The following is a 22,882-nucleotide window of genomic DNA, read 5'->3' on the forward strand; positions in this document are numbered from 1 at the left end:
AAACATCCACACTAAACTTATTTCATTATGGCTAATTGGCACCAAATTGAATTCTTTTAAAAGGTGTGCTTTGCAATATCTGTCATCTGAAAGCTTCCCTTACCATGAGGAAACATCTGTCTTCTCTGTGGATTGAATGTAAAGGTTTTCTGCTTCCACATTATGTATGTGTATATATAGAGAGAGTGTCAGAGCAGAGTAAAACAAGGCTTCAAAACTGTAGCGTGCTCTGCTATTGACCAAGCTGTGAGCACCAGCTCCAAGGCCTCCAACCCATATCTATATTTTTTTCCACCACTCCCATCTGTCCAAAAGCATCCCCTAGACCAGTGTCCACTTTCACTACAGCGTCTGTCCAAACCAACACCCCAACATCAAGTCATATGCACACATTGTGTCCTCTGCCTCCTCCCTCGGCTCTGCTTCCACAAAACCTAGACCTGTGTTACCAACCCAGAGACCCTCACTTGATCTCGGCACAGCCTGGCTTTCAATGCTAAGACTTGCTCCTGCCCTTCTCCCAGCCACACTACCCTGAAAAAAGCCACTGCACATCACATCATTTACACATCTCTGGAGTAAAACCTACCAAGAGCCAGGCCTGGCATCCACCTATGATCTCTTTCCCCCCCCTCTACTACTCTACCTCTGCAAGGCAAGGAAAGTATTGTCATGAATTCCCTCAGCATGAGTAGATCCTGGACTGACATGGAAAGGATTGCTATCACCTCAAAATAATCCTGGTGCAGGGAGCATACAGAAAGGTGGTTTAGGAACAGAAACATTAAGAAGAAAACAGAAACCAGCAAACCTGGCTGGTGTGACAGAAGGCATCAAATGCCAAGTCTCTCCATATTTATAGACTCATGCAGTTTATGGGCTTAATCAAATGCTTCAGTGAGAGGAAAAAAAGAATAAATAATGGAGTCATCAATCTATAGTCCTTGAGACTAATGGAAATAATGACTGGACCACAACAGTCAAGCCACACTCTAGTCTCTTTGTCCTTATTCTAGGATCTTTGCTTCCATCTCTGAGATACTGACTTTTTAAGTAACATTGTAGATCTAAACTGTCTCACACAAAGAAAGCCTGAAACTCGAGCAGATAAAAATACATGGAGTTGAACAGTACAACAGCCCTGGACTTGGGCTAAGCCAGCAATCGGGCAGCCTACATTCTGCAGTGTTCCTTGATAGGCTGCGAATAGACACTCATACAAGTCTTATTCTTTGTCCTTCCCGATACAGGCTTGGGTAATGAAAAGAGAAACAGCATATAAAACAACTCTGGCTACTCTGATGGCTGAATTGAAAAGTTTTCCTCCAAGGAATTTGATAATTGAGAAAGCAGATTAGAAAAAAGTGGCAAGAAATATGACTGTAATCTCTCTGAGACTAGAAAATTTATTCCATTGACTAATAAGCAACAGGAAGAAACTTTATATTTCCATTTACACTTGCATTTCCAGTTACATAGTTAAAGGAGAAATTATTAAGAGGGTTTTTTATTTGTGGACTCAATGGAGAAGACAGAAAACAGAAGAATGTAGAGTTTGAACATGAGGATAAAATACAGACAGTGCTCAGGAAAAGATGCCAGCTTGCAAATGGCAGAAGGAGAGCCCAAGATCACAGGTCACTGTCCTCTACCACCTGATGGGAGTCTGCTGTAAACTGTTATTCCCCTTCGAGGACACTGTGAGGCTACCAGCAGACCTGCATGGTTGGTGAAACAGCAACGAGCAAGAGAGCTGTGTAACACGCAGGTCACACCTGCTGGAGTCACCCTTTTAGCCTTAAGTTTTCTGAACTGTCCCCCTGAGTCTTTTCAAGGACCTGGACCACTGCTCAAAATTATCCAAATTATACAAATCTCCTCTTAAAATAACACACATCTTACCAAAATATCCCTCTAACAAGTAGTAAGTGCCCTGGCAAAGCAGTTCATTCTGGTACTAAAATAGCAAAATACAAAACCACAAAATCCAACAAAAACACTTGTTTAACTGAGGAAAAATACTGTCATGAGTGCTTGGGAGTCTGAGTTGCACTCGGGGTTTATTGGAGTTACAGCTGCTCCCAGTGAATTATCCACCACCCAACTCCGGTAGAAACAGTGTGACGCTCACAGTAGTGGGTCAGCAGTGAATGGTGTGACACACAGGCAGAGTGGTGGACTGGATCCTTCGAGCCCAGCTTGTGTGTTCAGTGTGAATTTCTCGCGTGAACTACATGGCACACTTTCCTCAAGCCTGGCAGGAGCAGGGGAAAGAGGAAAAAGCTAGCCTGTGATTCTTTTTAAAAAGAAGTTGTATTAATTTCATGCAATAGATTCAAAAGAATAAATGTCAGAGTTTCACATGTCTGCAAAGTGAAAGCTGGTTTCTGGACTGCCTGTTTGAATCAAAACACGTACCTAGTTTCAGTATTAGTGGAAAGAACAACTGATCTGTCACTCAGTAGATTATTGTGGTGTTTTACTATTGAAAGTGGGATTTTACATGCCAGTGCTGGACATTTCAGGTCCAGCTGCTCATGAGGTTTGGGCTTTTGGACGCATTAAGTGGGAGACTGCTGAGTCCTGATCATTTCCAACCCTTACTTGCCAAAATAAAAGGCAGCAAGATCAATATTGCTTGGCTTGACACTCATAAGCTATGTTCAGGCTGTAGTTTGCTGTTTGGGCTTTGCACTGAGGGTAGAAAAATACAAACAGGTAGAAGAAAAGAAATGACGGCCTTTCAAGGCACCACAATCCAGGAGGCAAGACAGATGAGATTGTCAGTATCTTGGACAACAGGTTTGGACTTAAAAACTTTTTTGACTGCTTACAGAAATTTTCAGGGAAGGGGGATGGGGAGGTGGTGGAAATTCAATACAGAAAATTGAAAGATGCTTCTATCAGGCAGGAAGAGTCAGGTTCACAGCTAAGGGAGGAAAAAAACTTGTCCAGGCGGCAGCTAAGCAGAAAAGGACCTGGAGGTGGATGGGTCACCGGGGAAACCAGGAGTCAATTGCACCACACTGTTGCACAGTCAAAGACTGCACTAGCATGAATAGACTGAGCTAGAAGCCTCCACTGCTCATGAAGTCACACGTCCAGTGCACACCGCCCTGCTCCCAGATCCCATCTTCCTCATGCCTGTTTCCAGGGCTGGGCACCGCACCTGACAAAATATGAGAATGACTGGAAAGGATAGGGAACAAGAAGAATGTTGGCACTCTTATCTGGCCTTTCAATCTAATAAATGAGGGAAGATGATGAGATTATTTCATCTAAAGAAACAAAGACTGGTGAACTGATGAAAGCAGTTATGGATATGCAAAGGCTTGGAGGAAAGAAATAATCTACCTTCTAATGTCCATAACATAAAGAAGAGTATAAGAAGTGATGAGTTTATTGCACAGCTGAGAAGATGTGGCTCAGGCACAAGATAAACCCTCTGAAAGGTGAAGGGGGAGAAGAACAGCTAGAGCTTGAACTGGGACATGCAGTAGCTGGAAACAGAGAGCATAACTTGTCCAGCCCTGAGACAAGATGGGGGCTGTGCTCACCCCAGAGATGCTCACCCTCTCCCCATGAAGACACACAATTAACAGAGACTGGGCACCTACAGCTAGAGAGAGACTTTTTAAAGTATCTTCTGTTAAGAGACTAAACTTCCTTCAAAAAAATATTTTCTAGGCATAACAAAATACACATGTATTACTTTCAAAAAGTTGCCACACCACAGCTAGAGATGTAAATAAAAAGTCACTTTCCTTATATTGACAAAACACCCCACAAACCCACAAAAAGTGGGAGTCCTGCTGCTGTTTGAGAATGAAAAAGAGAGTCCATTTTAGAATTATTTTTTTATTGGCATGCAAGTAATTTTGGAGCCTTTTTGGATCTCGGCCTTAAAATACCAAGCCTCCCCTTCCACTTTTGGTCAGATATGTACACTAGAAACAGAACCCAGCTGAGACTCAACATCAGCACTAGCCCCAGGAGATGCCTCTTGGCTCTCAGAACAGCCTTTTCTCTGCAAAACTGCCCAGCATTTACAAGAGACAAGCATTCCCACCACAGACTTTTCCAGCAGCGCAAGGTTCCCGCTTTGGTTTTGATCTAAAGGTGTTTACACCTTTCCCACGCAGTCCACTTTGATGTCTTTTAAATGTACCCTGAGCTTGCATTTGCCAAAAGAATAAACATAGCCTTGTTTTCATTCATATTTCAGTTGTGAAGCACTTAGTTCAGAATCATTTGCATAATGATTTAGCAAGAGGTAAATGTCGGCAACAGGAGAAATACTGAACATGTTAAATGCATGTATTATTGTCTTGCAGAGAAATTTTCCTTAATAAAATTCTGCGTTGTGTTCAACAAAACAGACCTGAATCACAACCTCTTACAGTGTTATCTTCTACACAGTTCCCCAAACAGTTTGTTTTCCTACAATATGAGCTCTGAGAAATCTAGAAATGATCAAATTACTATTCTGCACTCATCTGAGCTGAAAGTAGGCCAGTGAGTGACACTGGTGATTGACAGCAGTCAGCACACCTGGATCCACTGCTGTGCATCACCTTTAGTGACCATCTGCCCCTATGTGTTAGACCAGTGCCTCTCCTTACATGGGCAACCTGTTACACCCTCTACAGACTAGAGTATTCTATACATAGGAAAAAGTTATATAGAGAGTGCCACAAGACATGGATATCCATGGCACTTGGCCACTTTGCGTCACGGTAGAGATACAGATTTTTATTAAAAAGAAAAAAAGCAAGCCATCTCAAGTGTGTCACCAAGAGAGCAAGGAGGTGTAGCCAGCAGCAATGGGCGCCTGGTCCACTGCTTTTGTTAATTCCATTTGGCCCTTTAGAAATGGTTCTGTCTGCAGTATGTATTTTAACCCTTTTCTAAAAAAGCACAAATGCTTTGTATTTGAAAAATAAAAAAGCACTAACATAACAAAGCTGTGTTAATATTAGAAGGAGTTGTGCATCAGTGGTTCACATTGAATGGATATCAGCATTATCTTCACTGGTGCTAGGATACCATGGTGATGGGCCCTGAAGAATTACCAAAAATAGATTAAATGCATGTGGCAAGTGATAATAAGCACAAAATGTTTTCCATACAGTAAAAATGCCGCAGGAAAGCAGAATAACACATTCTGTAAATCAGCTCAAAGAATCAACAACTTCCAGGCAGAATACTTGGGTATCTGAATGCGTAGTCAGAGCTGAACTCCTAAGCCCAAAATTACCAAGAAACCAAATTTGGCAATAGTGTCTGCACCTAAAGAAATTCAGACCAAGAAGACTGGCACAGAATCTGCTGTTGCTAGCAAAAATGTTTGAAAGGAGTTGAGAGGTTTGTATTTAAAGTAAGAGACATTAATCACTGGGTAACACCTACCACAGTGACTGCGTCTTCCCAAGCTGTTTGAGTCTCATCCCTTTTTGGATTGAGTCAATCAAAATATTAAAAATGTCATTCTTTGAAGCTGTTCTGAGCCAGGCTGCTTGTTCACTGCTGTATAAAACAAATCACTCGAAAGCGTCTCACTGAAGCTGCCCACTGATTCAGCAGGGTGCTCATACACAGAATTAAAGGCACGTGCAAGCACCAGAAGCTCTTGTGTGGGAATGACAGGAGACAGTGCACCCCACTTTCTCTTTAACAACCACTGTGCAGCATTACCACAAAGCATGTGGCATCAAAGGGACAAGAAACATCTGAAATGGCACCGCTACTTGCTCACAACTGTCAGCAGCACTTGGCTCAAACCATCCCCCTTATGGAGAAATACAAATAGCAAAGCCATTTGTTTATGAAAACAACAGCTACCTAAAGCCAGATTGAAAATTCGTTAACTGGGATGATTTACCAAGGCGACTCACTGTATGTAGACACATATATAAATATTTTGGTTGCTGCTCCAGATGTTAAGCAACCCTCAACCCAAAGTGACAAGAGTTTCTGAAGAAAAATTTCTCTATGATTTAGAGCTTGGAAGAGCTCCCACCAAAGGGAGCAGGTACCAGAAAGCAACCGGGAAGGAACATCCCACTGCATAGCAACATACCAAAGGTATTCAGGGGAAAGCATGCAGACCACGCTGGAGGAAAAGATACCAAAGGCAGGCATTTGGGGTAGAACATGTCACAGATTTCCATGGCTTTGGAACACTGGAGTCAATGCCAAATCCTCAGTGCCCATCAGCCAGAGCAGATCTTTCAAGTGAGACAACAGCAGCAGAGTCCTCCCAAGGTTGGCAGGATTTGTTAACGTGCAAGAGTAAGAGAGAGATCTAATTGCAAAGTCTGTTACTAGGTGACACACCAAGTCCTCACAAACTATACTGGGTGGTATTTTGATATTTCAGTCTATGCAGCAAACTGCACAAAAAAATCCACCTTCACCAACTCCACCTTCTGTTTCCTTGGATGACTGAGACACAGGGCCCCCTGAACATACACGCCATAGGAAATTCTCTGGAGACCAGAAGGTCAAGGATTCAAAACTTCATGGCCCTCTATCTTATCTGTAGGAAGTGAAGAAACAACATGAAAACTGCTAAGATATAATCATAGAATCACTTATGTGGGAAAATACTATAAGACCACTGAGTCCAGCCATTACACCATGACTGCCAAGCCCACCACTAAAACATGTCCCTAAGCACCACACCTACAAATCCCTTAAATATCTCCAGGGATTGTGACTCCACCACTTCCCTGGGTAGTCTGTTCCAGTTTCTTGGGAGGAAATTTTTCCTAATATCCAATCTAAACCCCTCCTGGTGCAGCCTGAGGCCATTTTCTCTTATACTTCTGCTTGTTGTTTGGGAGAAGAGTCACACACACACCCCCCGACTACAATCTCCTTCCAGGTACTTGTAGAGAGCCATAAGGCCCCTCCGAGCCTCCTTTTCTCCAGGCTAAACACCCCCAGCTCCCTCAGTCACTCCCCACCACACTTGTGCTCCAGACCCTTCCCCAGCTTCATTGCCCTTCTCTGGACACACCCCAGCCTCTCAGTGTCTTTCTTGTAGTGAGGGGCCCAGAACTAAACACAGGATTTGAGGTGCCTCACCAGTGCTGAGTACAGGGGGGCAATCAGTGCCCTGGTCCTGCTGGCCACACTGTCTCTGATACAAGCCAGGATGCCATTGGCCTTCTTGGCCACCTGGGCACACGGTGGCTCATGTTGAGCCACTGTCAACCAGCACAACCAGGTCCTTTTCTGTTGGGACACTTTTCAGCCACTCTTCCCCCAGCCTGTAAAAAGGGATTGTTGTGACCTTAGGGCAGGACACAGTACTTCACCTTGTTAAGCCTCACACAATTGGCCTTGGACCATCAGTCCAGTCTGTTCAGATCTCTGTGAAGAACCTTTCTACTGTCAAGCAAATCAACATCCCCATTCAATTTGGTGTCATCTACAAACTCACTGATAGTGTCCTTGATCACCTCATCCAGATCACTAATAAAGATGTTTCCTCCAAAACTATTTCCATCTCCTGCTAGTGAACAGGACGAGAGACTTAAGGATGTGTAGCAAAAACAAAACCCTAAAACACTCCCAAAATCCAGGGAATCATTTGGGAAATTAATTTTTCCCAGTAAAACATGGTTTATATATCTTTTTGGAGCGTGAAAACATTGGAAGTATAAGCATTTCCACTCTCCATGCAAGAGAGTCCTTTGCTTAAGCACTATCAGCTCTTAGCCAGAAGAAATAGGTTTTACTTGCTTTTTAAGCAATTTAAACCCAAAAGTTGATTGGGATAATGCAGGAAAGCTTCTGTGCAGTTTATAGATCCCACTTGGTCCTGAGGACACAGTGTCTCTCTCACCAGCTTTCAGACCTCAAAGACACCAAGTAAGAGGAATGACACCAGTGTGAGATCTTAGACCTTGTGGCCACCAGAGAGCTGCTGAGCTTGGGCTGGCTTCAGCAAGGCTCAAAGGACCCCTCAATTGAGTTCATCTCTGTCTCAGCTACAATAAAAACCACAGTATAACATACAAAATATTAACTGTTGGTTGATGTAGCACCCACTTACAAGCCTTCTTTTGTGCCTGCAAGTTACCTTTGTGTGCTGCCGTGCTAAAGGTCTGTTCACAGAATCAATGTTTTTGTAGTACAGCAAGTACAATGTCCAGAGCAAGCACCCAACACATTGTGAGAAAATCATCCTCAGAGCAGCTTATGGAACAATGCCAAGGAACTGTGATTCCAAAAGACCAGAAGTCATGGAAAGACATCAGATAGATGGTAACCATAGCACAGAGCTACAGAAACACACAGACACCTTTACGATAAGATCCGAAGGGGATGTCTGACTTCTGCTTTATAATTCCACAATGCTTGGGCCTAACATGCTCCACACAGTGCTTGGGAAAGCAGGCCTGTCACTTTCCTGATCACAAAATACTGCTCTGAAATGATAGGACTCAATTTAACTTTCTCATAAACTTCGGGAACATAAAAGATTTCAAAGGCAAATAATTTTATTCAACATGAGAAGTAAATGTGGAGACAGTAATACAAGGAAAAGATTTTCTGAAATCAGCATGATACTACCAACCTCACACTACTTAAAAACGTAAGCAAACCCAAAATTTCAAGCTAGGCAGAAGAGTGCTTTGCAGCAGAGAACTTAGATCACTAAATTGGCTATTATTTATCAGCCAGACCTGATATGCTCACTTTCAGTATCTGATGTCTTCCAAGAGCTCTCTAGGACACTCCCTTGACTGGTCTATCTGTATAGAGATTTGAGTGGCTTCAGGGTGTTGATAAATTATTTCCTTATTAGAAGGAAAGACCTCTGCTGACAGGACCTGGTTTTGAGGAAGTAACTGGAAAGAAGGAGCTATCAAACAAAGGGCTTGCAAGGGAAATTCTGCTACTAGCTTCCCAGTAGGAGCCCCTCTCTGTTGTCCAGAGCAACTTAACCACGACCTAAACTTTCAGAAGGTTTCTATTCCTTCTAGCATACCTGATCCCTCAACACTTAGAGATCCAAAAGTAAGGAACCGTCTGTTTCTATTCCTTCTAGCATACCTGATCCCTCAACACTTAGAGATCCAAAAGTAAGGAACCGTCTCAGGCAGAGCTACTGTATGTACAAGCAGGAAACAAAACGACATCCTTTGAACATTACTATCCTGATCCTTCTCCAGCTGAAAAGAGCATGAACTTTGCATCCAGGTGAGGAGAGGCGCAAGCCGGGAAGGATGGGCGTTGCTCCGGAGGGGGCACGGCCGCCGGGCTGCCGGGGCTGCCGAGGCCGCCGAGGCCGGGCTGGAGCTGCCGCCGGCTCCCCCGGCCGCGGGCGGGCCCCGCTCCCGCACGCAGCTCCGGCCGCGGGGCCGAGAGAGGGCGCTGGAGCCCCAGGCAGCGGCGGGGCCGGCGCTCCAGAGAAAGATGCCCGCCTGAAAGGTGCCCGGGGCCGGGCAGGTGCGCTCACCGCTCCGGGTGAGAGCCCTCTGGAAATCCTAGTCATGGGAAAGAGGAAGTCGGAGAAGCGCCTTGACTTTTTTCTTTTTTTTTTTTAATTATATACACAAGCACCTTTCAGGGGTTTGAAGGGCTGAATTTTCATAGGAAATTGCACATATTGTAAAAAAGGAAAAGAAAAAAAACCACTGAAGATGTGTAGGACAAGAAAGCAAAAAAACAATTTTCAAAGCACAGTCGTTCACCGTGTGTTTACATCTAGTCTAGAGACACTGAAATCAGCTTCAAACAATTCTTTTGCCTAACACACACTCCTAGAGGAGAGCTGCTGGCTGGCCACAGCCTCTCCCTTCAGGAATTAGGGAAGGCAGCTCCAACAGCCACCACAGCTTAGGGACATCGGATCCCAAACAGCAATGTGAACGTTCATATGGAGAGAAGGAAGGCTCCACAGAAGTAGAGATTTCCAAGCCCCATTGCAGATTTTATGAAAGATTCACCTTTTCTATTGGGTTGGCCTCTTCATTTTCAAATAAATTCAACTAGTTCATATTTCATAGTTTCAAATTCAACTAGTTTATATTTCATAGCCCTGAAAATCATTCCTCACCCAAGTAATTATTCTAGACTTCCCTTGAGCACAGCTAAAAAACAATTGAATGGAGTCCTGCAAGCTAAAGAGAAGTCTGGTCCCTGTGCACAGATATGACTTGTTCTTAGTCTTTCCACATGAAAAGCAGTTTGCTCTGCTCTCCTGTCTATTTTGCCATTAGGCGGTCTCCTGAATGTAGGTTGCAAAGGCAAGAATACACCTCATATTGGTAAATACTGCACAGCTGACCTGAGGGCCAATTTCAGTACCCTGTAATAATTCTTTCTACACTTTTCCCACAAACATCCTCAGATCACAGCCTAAACAAAACATTGTGATGACAAGAAAGTCATTTTGGCCTGAAATATATTGCTGATATGATGTCCAGAGCAGGGTCAGTTTTACAACTCCATTTCAAGAAAATCAAGGTTATTTATAGCTTCTGTCCCCAAAACAGAGCATCTAGGACAAAAGTTATGGAATGACATTGAATGTTCCCCAAGGTGAACCTCAGCACCTGCAGTTCCACTCATCTCCCATTTCTCCAGACCAAGACATAAAAGACCTAGGCTGATTCCAGATTAGGCATAATGCAAGAGTTTTGTTGAGGAGAACCATGAACTTTACCAAATTTTATATGTCCCACTGGAAAAGTAGAGGACTGCGTCAGTGGATTTTCCCCTCACATTTTTGGTTTGACACACATTTCTAACTCATTGCCTACATGAGCATGAGGGATCTCAGAAACAGAGGCTGCAAGAGCATGGTCAGCTTGACAGCTATCAGGAGATTCAAACACCCTGAGCTCCAGTTTAGCTTCAGCTGTACATCTCATCTACCAGGGTAGTACTTGGGGTTTCTGCACCAAGTAACAGACAAGCTGTGCATCTGAAATTGTTCCTGAGCTTCACATGCCCTGAAGACGTCACCTCAGAGAAATAACAGCCAACTCCACATACCAGCAGCTTCCTCTGAGCACAGATAATTTCCCAGCCTGCGGGCCTGCTGTGCTTAGACAGAAATTGAAAGGATCATACAAAGCTGAAGGTAGTCTTGAGTAGACTAAAATACTTTTCACTTAATTTTGGGCTCTATCTGTTGTCAGTCTCTCAGACTCACACCTCCTGAATGCATGCAGCAGAGCCATGATTATTACTGCAAGGCTTCAGAAGCAAGCTAAATTTTCCAGTAAAGATGGGCTCCTAATCCATATCCTACACAAGAGTTAAGTTCAGCAGAAAAGAGACTACACAACTGAAATTATTAAATAATTTTGCCAATCTAGAAGTTTGGCTCAGGACCATCACTTGCAAATTCAGACTTCTTAAATGTGGAAGTTCCCAGGGTGCTATTCAGAGGTGTAGGATTAGAGTTCTCCTGAAGAGAAGATAAAGAGTCAGTACGACACAGTATTGGAAAATCCGGGAGTTAAGTAGATGTTAGTACCTCAGGACTCTGGAGTATTTTTCTTAACTTTGACAAGTAGGTAATTTTGCTCTGTTGTCCAGGCCAAAAGGCTACATAGGGTCAGAAGGCACAGTCAAGACTACACATAGATTTTACTCCTTCAGTAGGGAGTCCCTACTGAAGTCCCAAGTCCTGTCCCTTTGGCATGACGAAACACCCTCCCTGTTCCCAGCTGCCCCAACCCCGAGCCAGAGCTTCCTGCTCGGCCAGCCATCGCTAGACTGGAGGCTGCAGCAGCAGGAGGATTTCACTCTAAGCTCCAGGGAAGATCTCAGGACTTGCTGACAATTGACAGGAGTAAACATCAACTACTGCTTCTTAGCCTTGCGGCAGGAGAATCTTGTGATAGCAAGGCTAGGGGGCAGAATTCAGACCATTTCCAGGCAAGTGGGGCTTGCCATTGTCTTACTCCATTATCACTCATTATCCCAGCTGTGGAGGACCCAAAGACAAAGGCCAGGTTGCATCCAATCTTCTGGCCAACTTTTATTCCAACCTTATTCATAGACTGTATCCAGCCCAGACTATACAAAACTCAATCAATCTCTGCTGGTAGCAGAGTTTCTTATAGCAGTGCAGGCTCAGCAAGATAACTGCAGAGGAAGGGAGGATATTAAGAGGTTTGATCTGGAGTAGAAAATTACCACTGAGGGGGAAAAAACAGCAGGGGAATGATCTCAGTATTTCCCAGGCATTATCAGCAGGCATAGACACTACCAGAAGGAATGAAAAGGAAAGTAAGATTTGGTCCAGGACATGTATGAAAAGGAAACCCAATGGATAAGAGGACTGAAAGGAACAGAAGATGCAGGAGAAGGTTGTTTAGGAAAAAAAATTAAAAAAAGAAGGGGGGTGCAAAAGGAAGGGCAAAAACCAAGGCTATATCTGTCACTCGTCTCTCCCCGCCCACTCTGAGAAGCTTCAAAAGAGATCTGGAAATAGAGAGGAAAAAAACGACAGTCAGATATTACTGTTCCAGCCACTGAGTCATGGCAGGAAACTACTGATACTGTAAATTAAGTTCTGTAAGGTCAGAGAAGAATTGAGTTTTGTCAAGGCTCACTGTAAAAGGAACAAATATTTAGTGGTGAAGATTTGCCCCTTTTGTAACTCTTGGTGTTACCATAGAACCATTTCATGAAGCATCTTTGAAAAAAGCTGCCTTTATTTTATCATTTCACACAAGTGCCGAAGTTTCTTCTCTTCTTCCTGCATCTTTGATTTCACTGCAACAGATGCTTATTAAGAAAAGGATGTGGAGAAAGTAGAAAAAGCCACCAGTCTTTGGCGTGCTACTTGATGCTCGGTCTACTCCAACTCTTAAAATTGCTGTGCCACAGAGAAATCATTTTACCATGATCTTCTTATCCTTTCATCAAATTAGTCACGGGCAGTTGTGGACATTTATGTGGCATTTTTAGACATAGTCCACCACATGTACAGGGTGGAATTGCTTCTACCAGAATGGCATAGCCATCCTAATTCCCACAGAAATACAACAAAGAAAAAAACTGGAATTTGCTATTGTGCAGAGGGCTCAGCAGACTCCTCCCAGCCCTCTAGGAAAGCACCCTTACACTCCTTGCACTGCCCAGACATGTTAAGGTGTTTTTGATTCCCCACCAAGAGTTGAAGAGGTATGGCATCGTGGGATTCCCAGCTGCCAAAACAAAGGTACATGCATGCCATCCAGGCAAATTACATTTTTCAACTGACAAGCCCATCTGTAAAGGTAAGATGCTACCTAGCCCCAAAGTGCTGAAGAAGAAAAACAGCAGACACAGGATTCAGAGAAAACTGGGGAAGGAGCAAACAGTACGGGACATGGATTCTTGGGAAACTGTTATCTGTGTTACTTGTTAATTAAAGTTTTTAATGACCCAGTATTGCTTCTGTTGCCTAGGCATACCCACCACAGCTTTGCAGCTGCCCGTCACAGTGAACACAGCCAGGAGCTCTTGTCCCACTTCAGAGGTTAAGGCATAATGGGATGCTTGTGCATCTGCTACAGAAACCTACTATGCAACCCACTAAGCAACTTTCCAACTCAGTCATCTAAAGCTAATTGCTTCCATAAGTCCTGAGGGTCTCTCTCCAGCCCATCTGAGTCACTGTACCATGTCTGAACCAGACCCGGCTGAGCACAGTTCAGCAGAGAAACAAGAAGAATTGTCAAGAATAGCCCAGTGGTAGCAAATCAAGGAAGTCAGTCATACCAGGGAAAGACACTGGTGATCCTGGAAACTTGTCCCATTCTTCCTCCACCAAGAAAACAGACCAAAACAGAACTTGACTTATGAGGCAGGAGGAGTTCTATCCAGTGATACATGGAACAAGAGGATGCAAGAAAGTTGCAGGGCAACTTCCTGCACAATCTTCTTATAAATTGGGAAGTCATGGCTGAAGGCAATACACCTCATGGTAGGCTACAGGAAAGCACAAACACAGGCACCTGCTGCTGAGAGAAGCACTGAAGGGCCTTGAGTGTGGAATCCCTCCATCTTTTCCTGACAGTAGCTTTAAAGGCTGATTAATAGCTTTGATGTTTTAACAAATAAAAGAATTTGTGACATTACAGAAACTAGCCAGATTCTATCTATGGTGAATCACCATAACACATAACTTGTCTGAACTTCAAAACATTCCTGTCAGAGATCACTGGCCAAAAAGAAAATCTATTCCTTTTTTGTTTGGGCTTACAGGTACTGATAAATTTGATGACATGACGATGATTTCCAGCAGGGGAGCAATATTTGTCTCAATTTCCACACCAAAAACAGCTATGGAAAAGGGCAAAGAATATAATGACTCAGTATCACAGGGTGGAGACTAATTAGCAGCAGATCAGGAGCAGGCAGTGGTCTCTGGAAGAAGGTGCTTTCATGAACAGAGCACAATCTTAGTCATCGCCTGTCTTGATCAACTGCAGAGGTTTCCGTGAAACAAATGCTATGGCTGCCTCAAACTGAACAAAACCCTTTGGTGACTTTTTGTTTGATTATTTGAAAAGTAGTGCCTCTTTTTGGGACCTTCCCTATTCTTTTCTTCCAGTATCCAGTTAATCCTGGTAGAGTGGACCTCCTCTCCATCAACCAAAATCTCACTGTACAGCAGGAGTGCTTATCAGGCAGTGCCTCTCCATGAGCCCTCTCAGTTCACTGAGGACAGATAATATAAATATTAAGAATATGAGGACAGCATCATCCTTTCACTCAATCAATGCAGATGCACCACAGGGTCATTTCAGCAACTGCTTTTTTTAAGACATGCTATTCTCCTCTGTGATTTCAGGCAACCAGTGAACTCACAGCACCTGCCCTTTCACTGGTACAAAACCACTACAAAAACATTCTATCTAGTTAGTTATCGCATTACCCCATCAGCAAGGTGGATTTTATTCCTGCTTTAACAAACCTGTCGTCATTTTGGGTTTATCGGAAAAGTGTACTGTGAACACACGGAAAGATAATTCAGGTCTAACAAACTATTTAGCTGGTTTTTTCTAGTAATATATCGGGAAATGCTGTCAAAACTAAGATTTGAATCTGCATGTCCTAGTGCTCCTACTATTCCTAATAGGACCCACTGGATTGCCTCCTAGTAAGTTTTTTTCTTCTGAAAAATCTATTGCTTACTTAAGGAACTTACTTAAACGCTCAAAAGCCCAAGAATTGATTTGTTTATTTTTTAACTAAATCAGCAAGTGCATTTTTCAGGAGTTGATGTATGCCCATTCATATTGAGAAAGGTTTTGGCAATTAGCATTTATCTTTAGCTAAGCAGAGCTGAAGAATGGCACAGACATTATGAATTTTAAAGTTTCCGTTCCTCAGGGAGTAAAGTGTGGCTTTTCCTGCCATTCTCAGCTTGGCTGGAACTGCAGGAGGGCCGGTCAGGATGCCCTATAAACCAAGAAAATTTGGGCTGTGTGCCAAGCACCCATCTCCCTGCTGGCACAGGCACCTCCAAGCAGCTCCCCGATCTCACATGGGCTGGAACATTAGAGGAACTCCCTCCTGAAATAATAGAGACTACCTAAGCACTCCTGCTTTTAAAAATTACAATAAATATGGGCAAATGCATGCCCTGTAAAATATTTTGAAGGGTTTCAACAATCACTCTCTTGTTTGGTGACCAGGAGTTTGTCAAGCAAAGATGACAGACACCACCCACTCACCCCAGCTGAGGTCTGAACCAAACCATCAATACAACACAGTGTCGAGGACCTCTAGCTCTCTTCTGCCTTGTGCTGGTCTATCATTGCATATCCTTAATGCAGCAGGATCTCTGGCATCCCAAAAATCCTCCTCTCCTAGGCAACAAACTGATTGACTGTCTCAATGATTGACATTTCTTTGGGTTTTTTTCATTCATTCTCAACTCCATAACTGGCAGTTGCATCTACTGGGTTCTCTGTTTCTGCAGCTTATGATTTTTTTTGAAGCAGATAAAGGGATTTAGGAACTTAAACCTCCCTGCACCAGTGGATGTGCAGATTTTTACCAAAATCAGCCAGGCTAGAAAAAGTACAGAAAGCACTTGCTCTGACACAGCACAGTCTGGATGACACATCTGGGTGCTCACACAAGCTGAGAAGGTGTTCGGCAATCTGTGGCAGGATGAAAATAGAGATGAGTGGGGACAGATCCCTTGATTTATTTTAAAAACACCACCCATGGTCAGTTAAACTTGTTTCCTGGGCAGCCTGGCCATGCATGGAGCAGGCCTGCAGTTTTACATCCCTCTGCAGCCTGGAAGGATGTGCCAGCAGTAGCATATGTGAGCAGTGGCACAAACAGAAGGCAGCAGTCCCATACATAGGACATGCTTCACCAAGGCAGATCTTGTCCCTCTCCTGAGAGGGTACAACTGGTGAGAAGTACCTAAGATGAGATGCCCATGCTACACTGCCAGACCTGTGTCCTTCAGAGAGGCCTGACAGAATTTCACATTATGTCCAGTGCTGTGAGATGACTGCACAAATGTCCCCACTGGTGGCCTCAGCCTCTTGTTTGATGTATGAAATCTTCCAGCCTAACTCCTGAACATCACCTCGGATAGAGGAGGACACATCCCCCAGTCTCAAAGCTTGTTCTGCTCCTGTGACTGCTGCAGAAGTTACTATGGAGAAAACCAGTTCAGTACAACAAAGTACCACAGTAAACCTCTTTCTACAGTTTATTATCAGAAACAAAGAGTGATGCAAGAGGCCAAGCTGCTTTCTTAGGTCTCACAGTGGCCTGCCATAGCCCACCACTGCTGCAGCCCATGCACCTCCAGACTGCTCACTGATCTTCTGCAGGATAGCTCTAGGGGCCTCCAACCAATGGGTACAGCTGACTTAATACAGATACATTTCAGTTATGCATAAAAAGCCAAATTCATTACACATTAAAGCATGGCAGTTTTAACCTAACACTTTTAGGCTTTTCCCTACTTCTGCTGGCAAGACCGCTGTATTTTCTCATACATGTGAGGAAGCTTTCCCAAATAGTATCACAGGGAGAAAAAAACCCCCCTATGTACATCATTCTCTGTGGAACGCCCAAATCACCAAGCTTGCAGAGAGTGATGCAGTAGCTGGGGAGTAGCTGAGAGGATTGAGCCTGTGCCTGCTCAGTGGGAGGCATGAGGATCTCCTCACAAGGTGTCAGCAGATGGCTGGGTGCTGAAGGTATCTCCCTGGTGACACCCACGGGAAACAGCTGGCAGAAACCTAGGGTGAGGGACAGTTGCCTCACAAGTTGTCCAACACAATTTAGCCACTTTTGGGCATCTACAAAACCTTCACTGGGCTAAGACCATGGCACAGGGCACTTGGGAGGCCACTGCTCCTCTATAGCAATAGCTAAAGTTCAGGCACCTCAAATGGCATTACTCCTCTACATTTACACACTTGAATCATTCCTCTGCAAAACAAACTAAAAACAGCTGGAAGAGCAGATAACCACAAGAACTCAAGCTATAGCTCTCCTGTCTGCATTGTTAAAATTAGAGTTTAGGGTTTGATATGTGAATATCATGATCTGATAACAATTACCACAAAAATACCAACCTAAAGGGCAGTGACACACCCTCCCTGCTCTGTTTACAAATGTCATGGTCATATGAGATAGTAGTCAAACATATCAGCAGACTAAAAATAAACCACAATAGGATATGTTGATAAATATTTATTTCAAAACAGTATAGCTTTTTACATGACTAATGTTAATGTGATTTCAGACTGAGAAGAAAACAACCAATGTTCATTGCTTCTAACTGTGTTTAGAGGAGTGACACAGGTAACTAACTACCATCAACTCTGGCATTTTATTCTCCTGGTAGAAAATGTGAGTAGGTAGATCAGTCAAGACCATTGTTGCTTTTAATACACCAGTGAGGAGTAGTGCAGGATGCAACTAGCAGGCCACAGGTATCATCTTGGAAGAGGACCAGCCATTTGCATGCAAAAGGGTTCATCCTTCATGACCGTGTGGGCTGGTTTCATGCACCAGCCAACAGAGCCTGTATCACAGAGAAGTTAGAAAATGTCTGCCTGGACCTTTAAGACAATTTTATTTCCAGTTAGATCACCATCAAACCCTTTTCACAATAGCATCTGCCACTGAACCACTGCTAATTAGTCAGTCCCTGTTCAGCGAGGGAGGAAGACGTGACAGCAAAGATGAAATTATTTTTAAAAACGGCCTGAAAAGCCCCGATAAGGATTGCAGCACTTTATGACCTACACCATGCTTGTCACAGGGCAGGGAGAGGGAATTTGCCTATCACTACATGTTGCAATCGCTGTGGAAATGTCTCTCTCTTCTTGCTTCCTCTCCACCCTTGTTCAGAGAGTTAAGGTAAGATGGGAAAGCAGCTGCAGCTTCTAGGACATCCCATCTGGGGGTCCAGGACAGCGCTGGCAATGCTCCTTCAGTGTGCTCTATAAGCCTCAGTTGCTTTAATATTTTCTCCGTAAGTATCACTTCTCTAACTGTTGTAAGCAGCATGAAGAATATTCATGTAAGATCTTGAACAGTTTGGGTGTGGTGCAGTAGGGGCCACACAACAGACAATGCAGTCAAGAGATTTACTGAAGCAAATAGTTCTGTTGTGCTGGGGGAGAGAGAGAAGAATTGGGAGAAGCCTCTTGACTTAGGGAAAGGGATTCATAGCTCAGTGAAAGTCTGTGGAATGACTATTCTAACATTTAAAAGTTTCCATTCTGCACACCACAGTCTCCCAGTGAAAAAGCAGGGCTCTTCCAAGTATAAGTTTACCAGGCTGAAAGGTTAATAGGGAGAAACAGAAGTCCCAGGAGTGTGACTCTTCATTTAGCACTTTGGTCTCACAGATACATCCGGACAGGTACAGCCTGACTTCCTCAGCACAAGAGCAGCTTTATTGGAATTTCTTGTCCATCATTCTCCCAAGAATATGGAGAGGAAAAGGGGGTTGCACAGTTGGGTATTTCTGCAGTTCCTTGGTGAGGACAGAAGCATAGAGTTCACAAGTCTTGGAGAGAGATCTTTGAAAAGAGAAAGTGGTGTGTTTCAAATGAGACACCCACCCTCTCTAAGGTTGGTGTACTGGCAATACCTGAAAGTAATGTGTATGATGCTCTGATGGCTCCTTGAAGACAGGAAAGCCTGGGAGTGAATGGCAGATTCTGCATCTCCATCTCCTCTCTTCTACCCCTTTCCAAACAAAGCAGGGCTCACAGCACTGGAGGGGACTGCTGCCTGTAGCAGTAACCCTCACACTATGGCAGCCTCATCTATGTGAGCATCCCTAGAGCATGATGTAGGGTACATGCCCACTAGAGCATCTGCCCACTCCTGATTCCACAGGGGCCTCCATAGAAACACTGAGCATTCTGCTCCAAAAGCAATTTTCATTCTATCACAGACTGCAATGACACCAGCATTGTGTCCACCCTCCTAAATGCATTCAGCTCAGCAGTTTACCAAACACACTTGGAAGGGCTAACAACAAGACAGAGTACCAACACTGACAGGCTGAATTTTAGCAGAGTTAAGAAGAGGGTTATAGAGAGAAAATTAAATATTTCAAAGCACATAATCATGGTACTGTCCTGTTACACATCTGCCTAAGTTGCACTAGTAGTCAGCAAATTTTCTCTGTAATTCTCCACTTCCATGAAATAGAACTTATTTCTGGTGAAAAATAATATATACACTCCAACACTCTGTACACCATTCACGCAGAATAGCAAAGGATTCAGTGCAGCGGGAAAGTGTCATCTTCCAAAAGCTGCAAAACCCATAAACAGACAGAAGTTACGTTCAGTTCCTAAGTACTAAGAAATACACATAAAAAGGAGACCTCCTACCAAGATGGCAGAAAGATCAAATGAAAGGAAGAAGGAAAGGACAGTATGATATCCCCTTGTGTCCTGCTATTTTTTTGTTATTACGGAGTGCTTTACTTCCACAGAGTGTGTAATAAGAACGTGTTTGTATGGTAAAGCAGATTCAGCTAAAATCATCAGCAGAAAACTTACAGAAAAAGATTTTTTTTCCAAGTGTTTTCAGTAATGATACAAGTTCAGAAATTAACATTACACTGGTGAAGCATTATCTCAAGAAACACGTTAGCATTTGTGTTGTGTTTGTGTAGGGCATTGCTGAAAGCTCATTGACCTCCTGAAAGCGGCCATAGCGTAAATCTCTGCTTCAGTCATGTTCCATTTCTCTGTAGAGGAAATTAAAGACTTAGCACTCTACAAAAGGAGGTATATGATAATCACCAGCAGGAAACTCATCATGTTTGGGAATCTAAGACATCTTCCTTCTTTTCCAAGATATCTTTAGCTTAATCCTAACCAGTCACAGGAGGACAGAGAAATATATATGGTCTACATTGTCAACCAGTCAATACACCATACAGAAAAATCAACCTCTTTTCCACTCCTCATTTATTTCCCGCAAGCCTCTTCCATAATCTTTTCCTTTCCACACACCCCAACTACTTGAAAACCACAGGCGTCCCCATGCTATTGGATTGGTTGAGTTTTGTAATGGCTGCTAGTGTGAAAATCTTTCATAATATTCTAACAAAAACAAATAGTTTTAGCCAGTCCCCTTTAGTACATATGCTTATTTTCCTCATGTCAATTAAAATAATAATTTAAATAAATTACTAATTAGTAATTTATTAATAATTTAAATAAAAGACATAATAAAACTGAAAAAAGTATTTCCTAGTATGATGCTTAAAAGCTGATAGGAGCATGCAAGTCGTGTATCATGCTAATTTTTAATTACATTCTGTATGTGGTCATTTCAGATATGCTAGAAACAGAGGAATCATCCAATATATAGATTTGGCAAATATATTTACAAATATATTCCACAGACACTGTCAGAAGTTGATACTAAAAATAAAAGGCATAAATTAAAAGGAAGGCAGTAGATACTAATCCTTGTGGTGGAAAAGCTATTTCAAAATATGAACTTAACCACATCCTCTTTAGTATGTACTTACCAACATTCAATACAGTCTTCTGGAATCTGTGCAAAGCCTGAGACAACAGTTCAGAAAAGCACATAAATATATATTTCATATTAAAAGAAAAGCTCATTCTGAAAACCAGCTTTAATAATTAGACATTAATACTCAACAACTATGTCCATATTTGGGCCTAGAACAGGTCTGTGCTCTCTCAGACTCACTGCAAAGGCTACAGGAGGACCACCATTTCTTTGGAACAACAAAGAGCAGGAATTAATAATCCAAGGCCTTAGACTTCAAGTCCCATCTGCTGCAAAGGAAAGGCAAGGCACACTGAGAACTTCTTTCAAGCCTAGCATCTCATAAGTGTAACCCAGCTCCAATGCTTTCCAGGGTGGCAGAGCCTCTTAACTCCACCTCCCACACCTGCTCATCCAGCCTCCTCATACTTCCGAAACACAGACTCCATTCTATTCAGTGAACCTGCAGAACATTTAGTTTATGGAAAAGACTGTGTCTGAGCACAGCATTAAACTGAATTTACTTTCCAGTAGTCAACATGAGCAGCAAACAACACTAGGAATAAATTGCTTCCAAGCTTTGTGCTTTTCATAGTAACAGCTTAATTTCTGAGCTTACCTGTAGCTGCCACACAGCTTGGAGTTTGCTGCAGATCTATAGCTGTCCTGCCATTTTCATCACAGAAGTAACAAGTAGGAGTGTTGTTCTCTTCTTTCTAGGAAGCAAATGAAAGACACAGGTGGTTTGTAGGTATTTATTTAAAACACATTTCAGTCATTTGACTAATGACCAGGAGAAGGAAGCAGGAAAAGGGGAAACAGAGCCAGTTTTCACCCAGTTTAATAATCTCCAAGCCATCTGTCCACACCTTTGCATACACAAGAGCCATGTAAGTGTGCCTTGCTGACAAAAAGTGGTGGCCAAATCAACAGAGTCTATGCCTCTACATGGGCAAACCCTCAACTGGGCTGCTTATCCCAAATAGTTTGTTGCACTATTGAAACAGCTGATGCTTGAGACTATAATGACATAGAACATACCTGATCTAATTGGGATTCAGCCTTGGTAATAGGCCTTTATCATCAGCACAGCAGGACATAATAAAGCTTCCACAATTAAGTGAGCAACTAAGCCATTTTCCTGCTTTTCTTTCTTTTAGTAGTTTCTTTATGATGGCATAAGCAGTGGAATTGGTGCTCTTAACATTTATTATACATGTTTTGGTTTAAGCTTAGAATTTTCCTGTGCTAAAAGCAACAAGCTTTGTCAACTGAGGCTCTTATTTGGCTGCTACAGGCTGCAAAGCAGAAAGAGACCAGGGGTTTGCAAAGCCCAGCACTGTGCTCCAAAGCGGGAGCTTGCTGCTCAGGAATCTCTCCAGAGACTACCACGGTGTTTCCAAGGCAGAATTATGACCTGTTTTACTTATGTGCAAGTTTGGGAGTCCTTTTACCCCTCCTTCTTGCATCCAAAACCCCAGTTTGTGCTATTCTATCTCTGTTCAACCCTACAGCTCCTCAGCGAGGCCCCTGCAAAGAGAAGCATGGGGAGGGGGATTGCAAGTTCAGCCTCATCTCACAGCCTGCCTGACACAGGTGCAGGGGCCAGAACCTCCCCAACTCCTCCACAGAGCTGGAGAATAGGAGATGGCCAAAAGCACATTAAGGGAATTGAATTTAGGTCTTGTTGAGACTTTAAAGCAAACACTTTCAAAAAGGAGGGCAGGGGAGAGTCACAAATATACATTGGCTGGCCTGGGCAGCCATGTCCACAACGCAAAAGCTGCCCAACTGCACCTGCGCCATGCTCCAAGCTGTGATTGCGGCCCAGAGACACCCACAGCCCTCCTGCCATGGCCTCAGCCCAGAGACACCCAGAGAC

General features: G+C 43.3%; 1 long non-coding RNA gene across 3 annotated transcripts in view; it reads right to left on the minus strand.

The window, feature by feature from the left end:
• The window catches only part of LOC121667115, a 142,538-nt gene that overhangs the window by 59,961 nt on the left and 59,695 nt on the right, over window positions 1-22,882 (minus strand). Inside the window, exons 10-12 of one of the 3 annotated variants that reach the window (XR_006016923.1) lie at window positions 21,620-21,716; window positions 21,014-21,050; window positions 17,680-19,780 (exon numbers count right to left, since the gene is read on the minus strand). This is a non-coding gene — a long non-coding RNA (uncharacterized LOC121667115). Of the gene's footprint in view, window positions 1-17,679; window positions 20,222-21,013; window positions 21,051-21,619; window positions 21,717-22,882 lie in introns of those variants that run through there. The other 2 variants (XR_006016919.1, XR_006016924.1) reach the window with 2 other exon arrangements.

The sequence above is a fragment of the Corvus kubaryi genome, unplaced genomic scaffold (assembly GCF_017639235.1).
Source record: "Corvus kubaryi isolate FWS band 111438036 unplaced genomic scaffold, C.kubaryi_AGA036_p1.0 37357, whole genome shotgun sequence".
Taxonomy (NCBI): domain Eukaryota; kingdom Metazoa; phylum Chordata; class Aves; order Passeriformes; family Corvidae; genus Corvus; species Corvus kubaryi.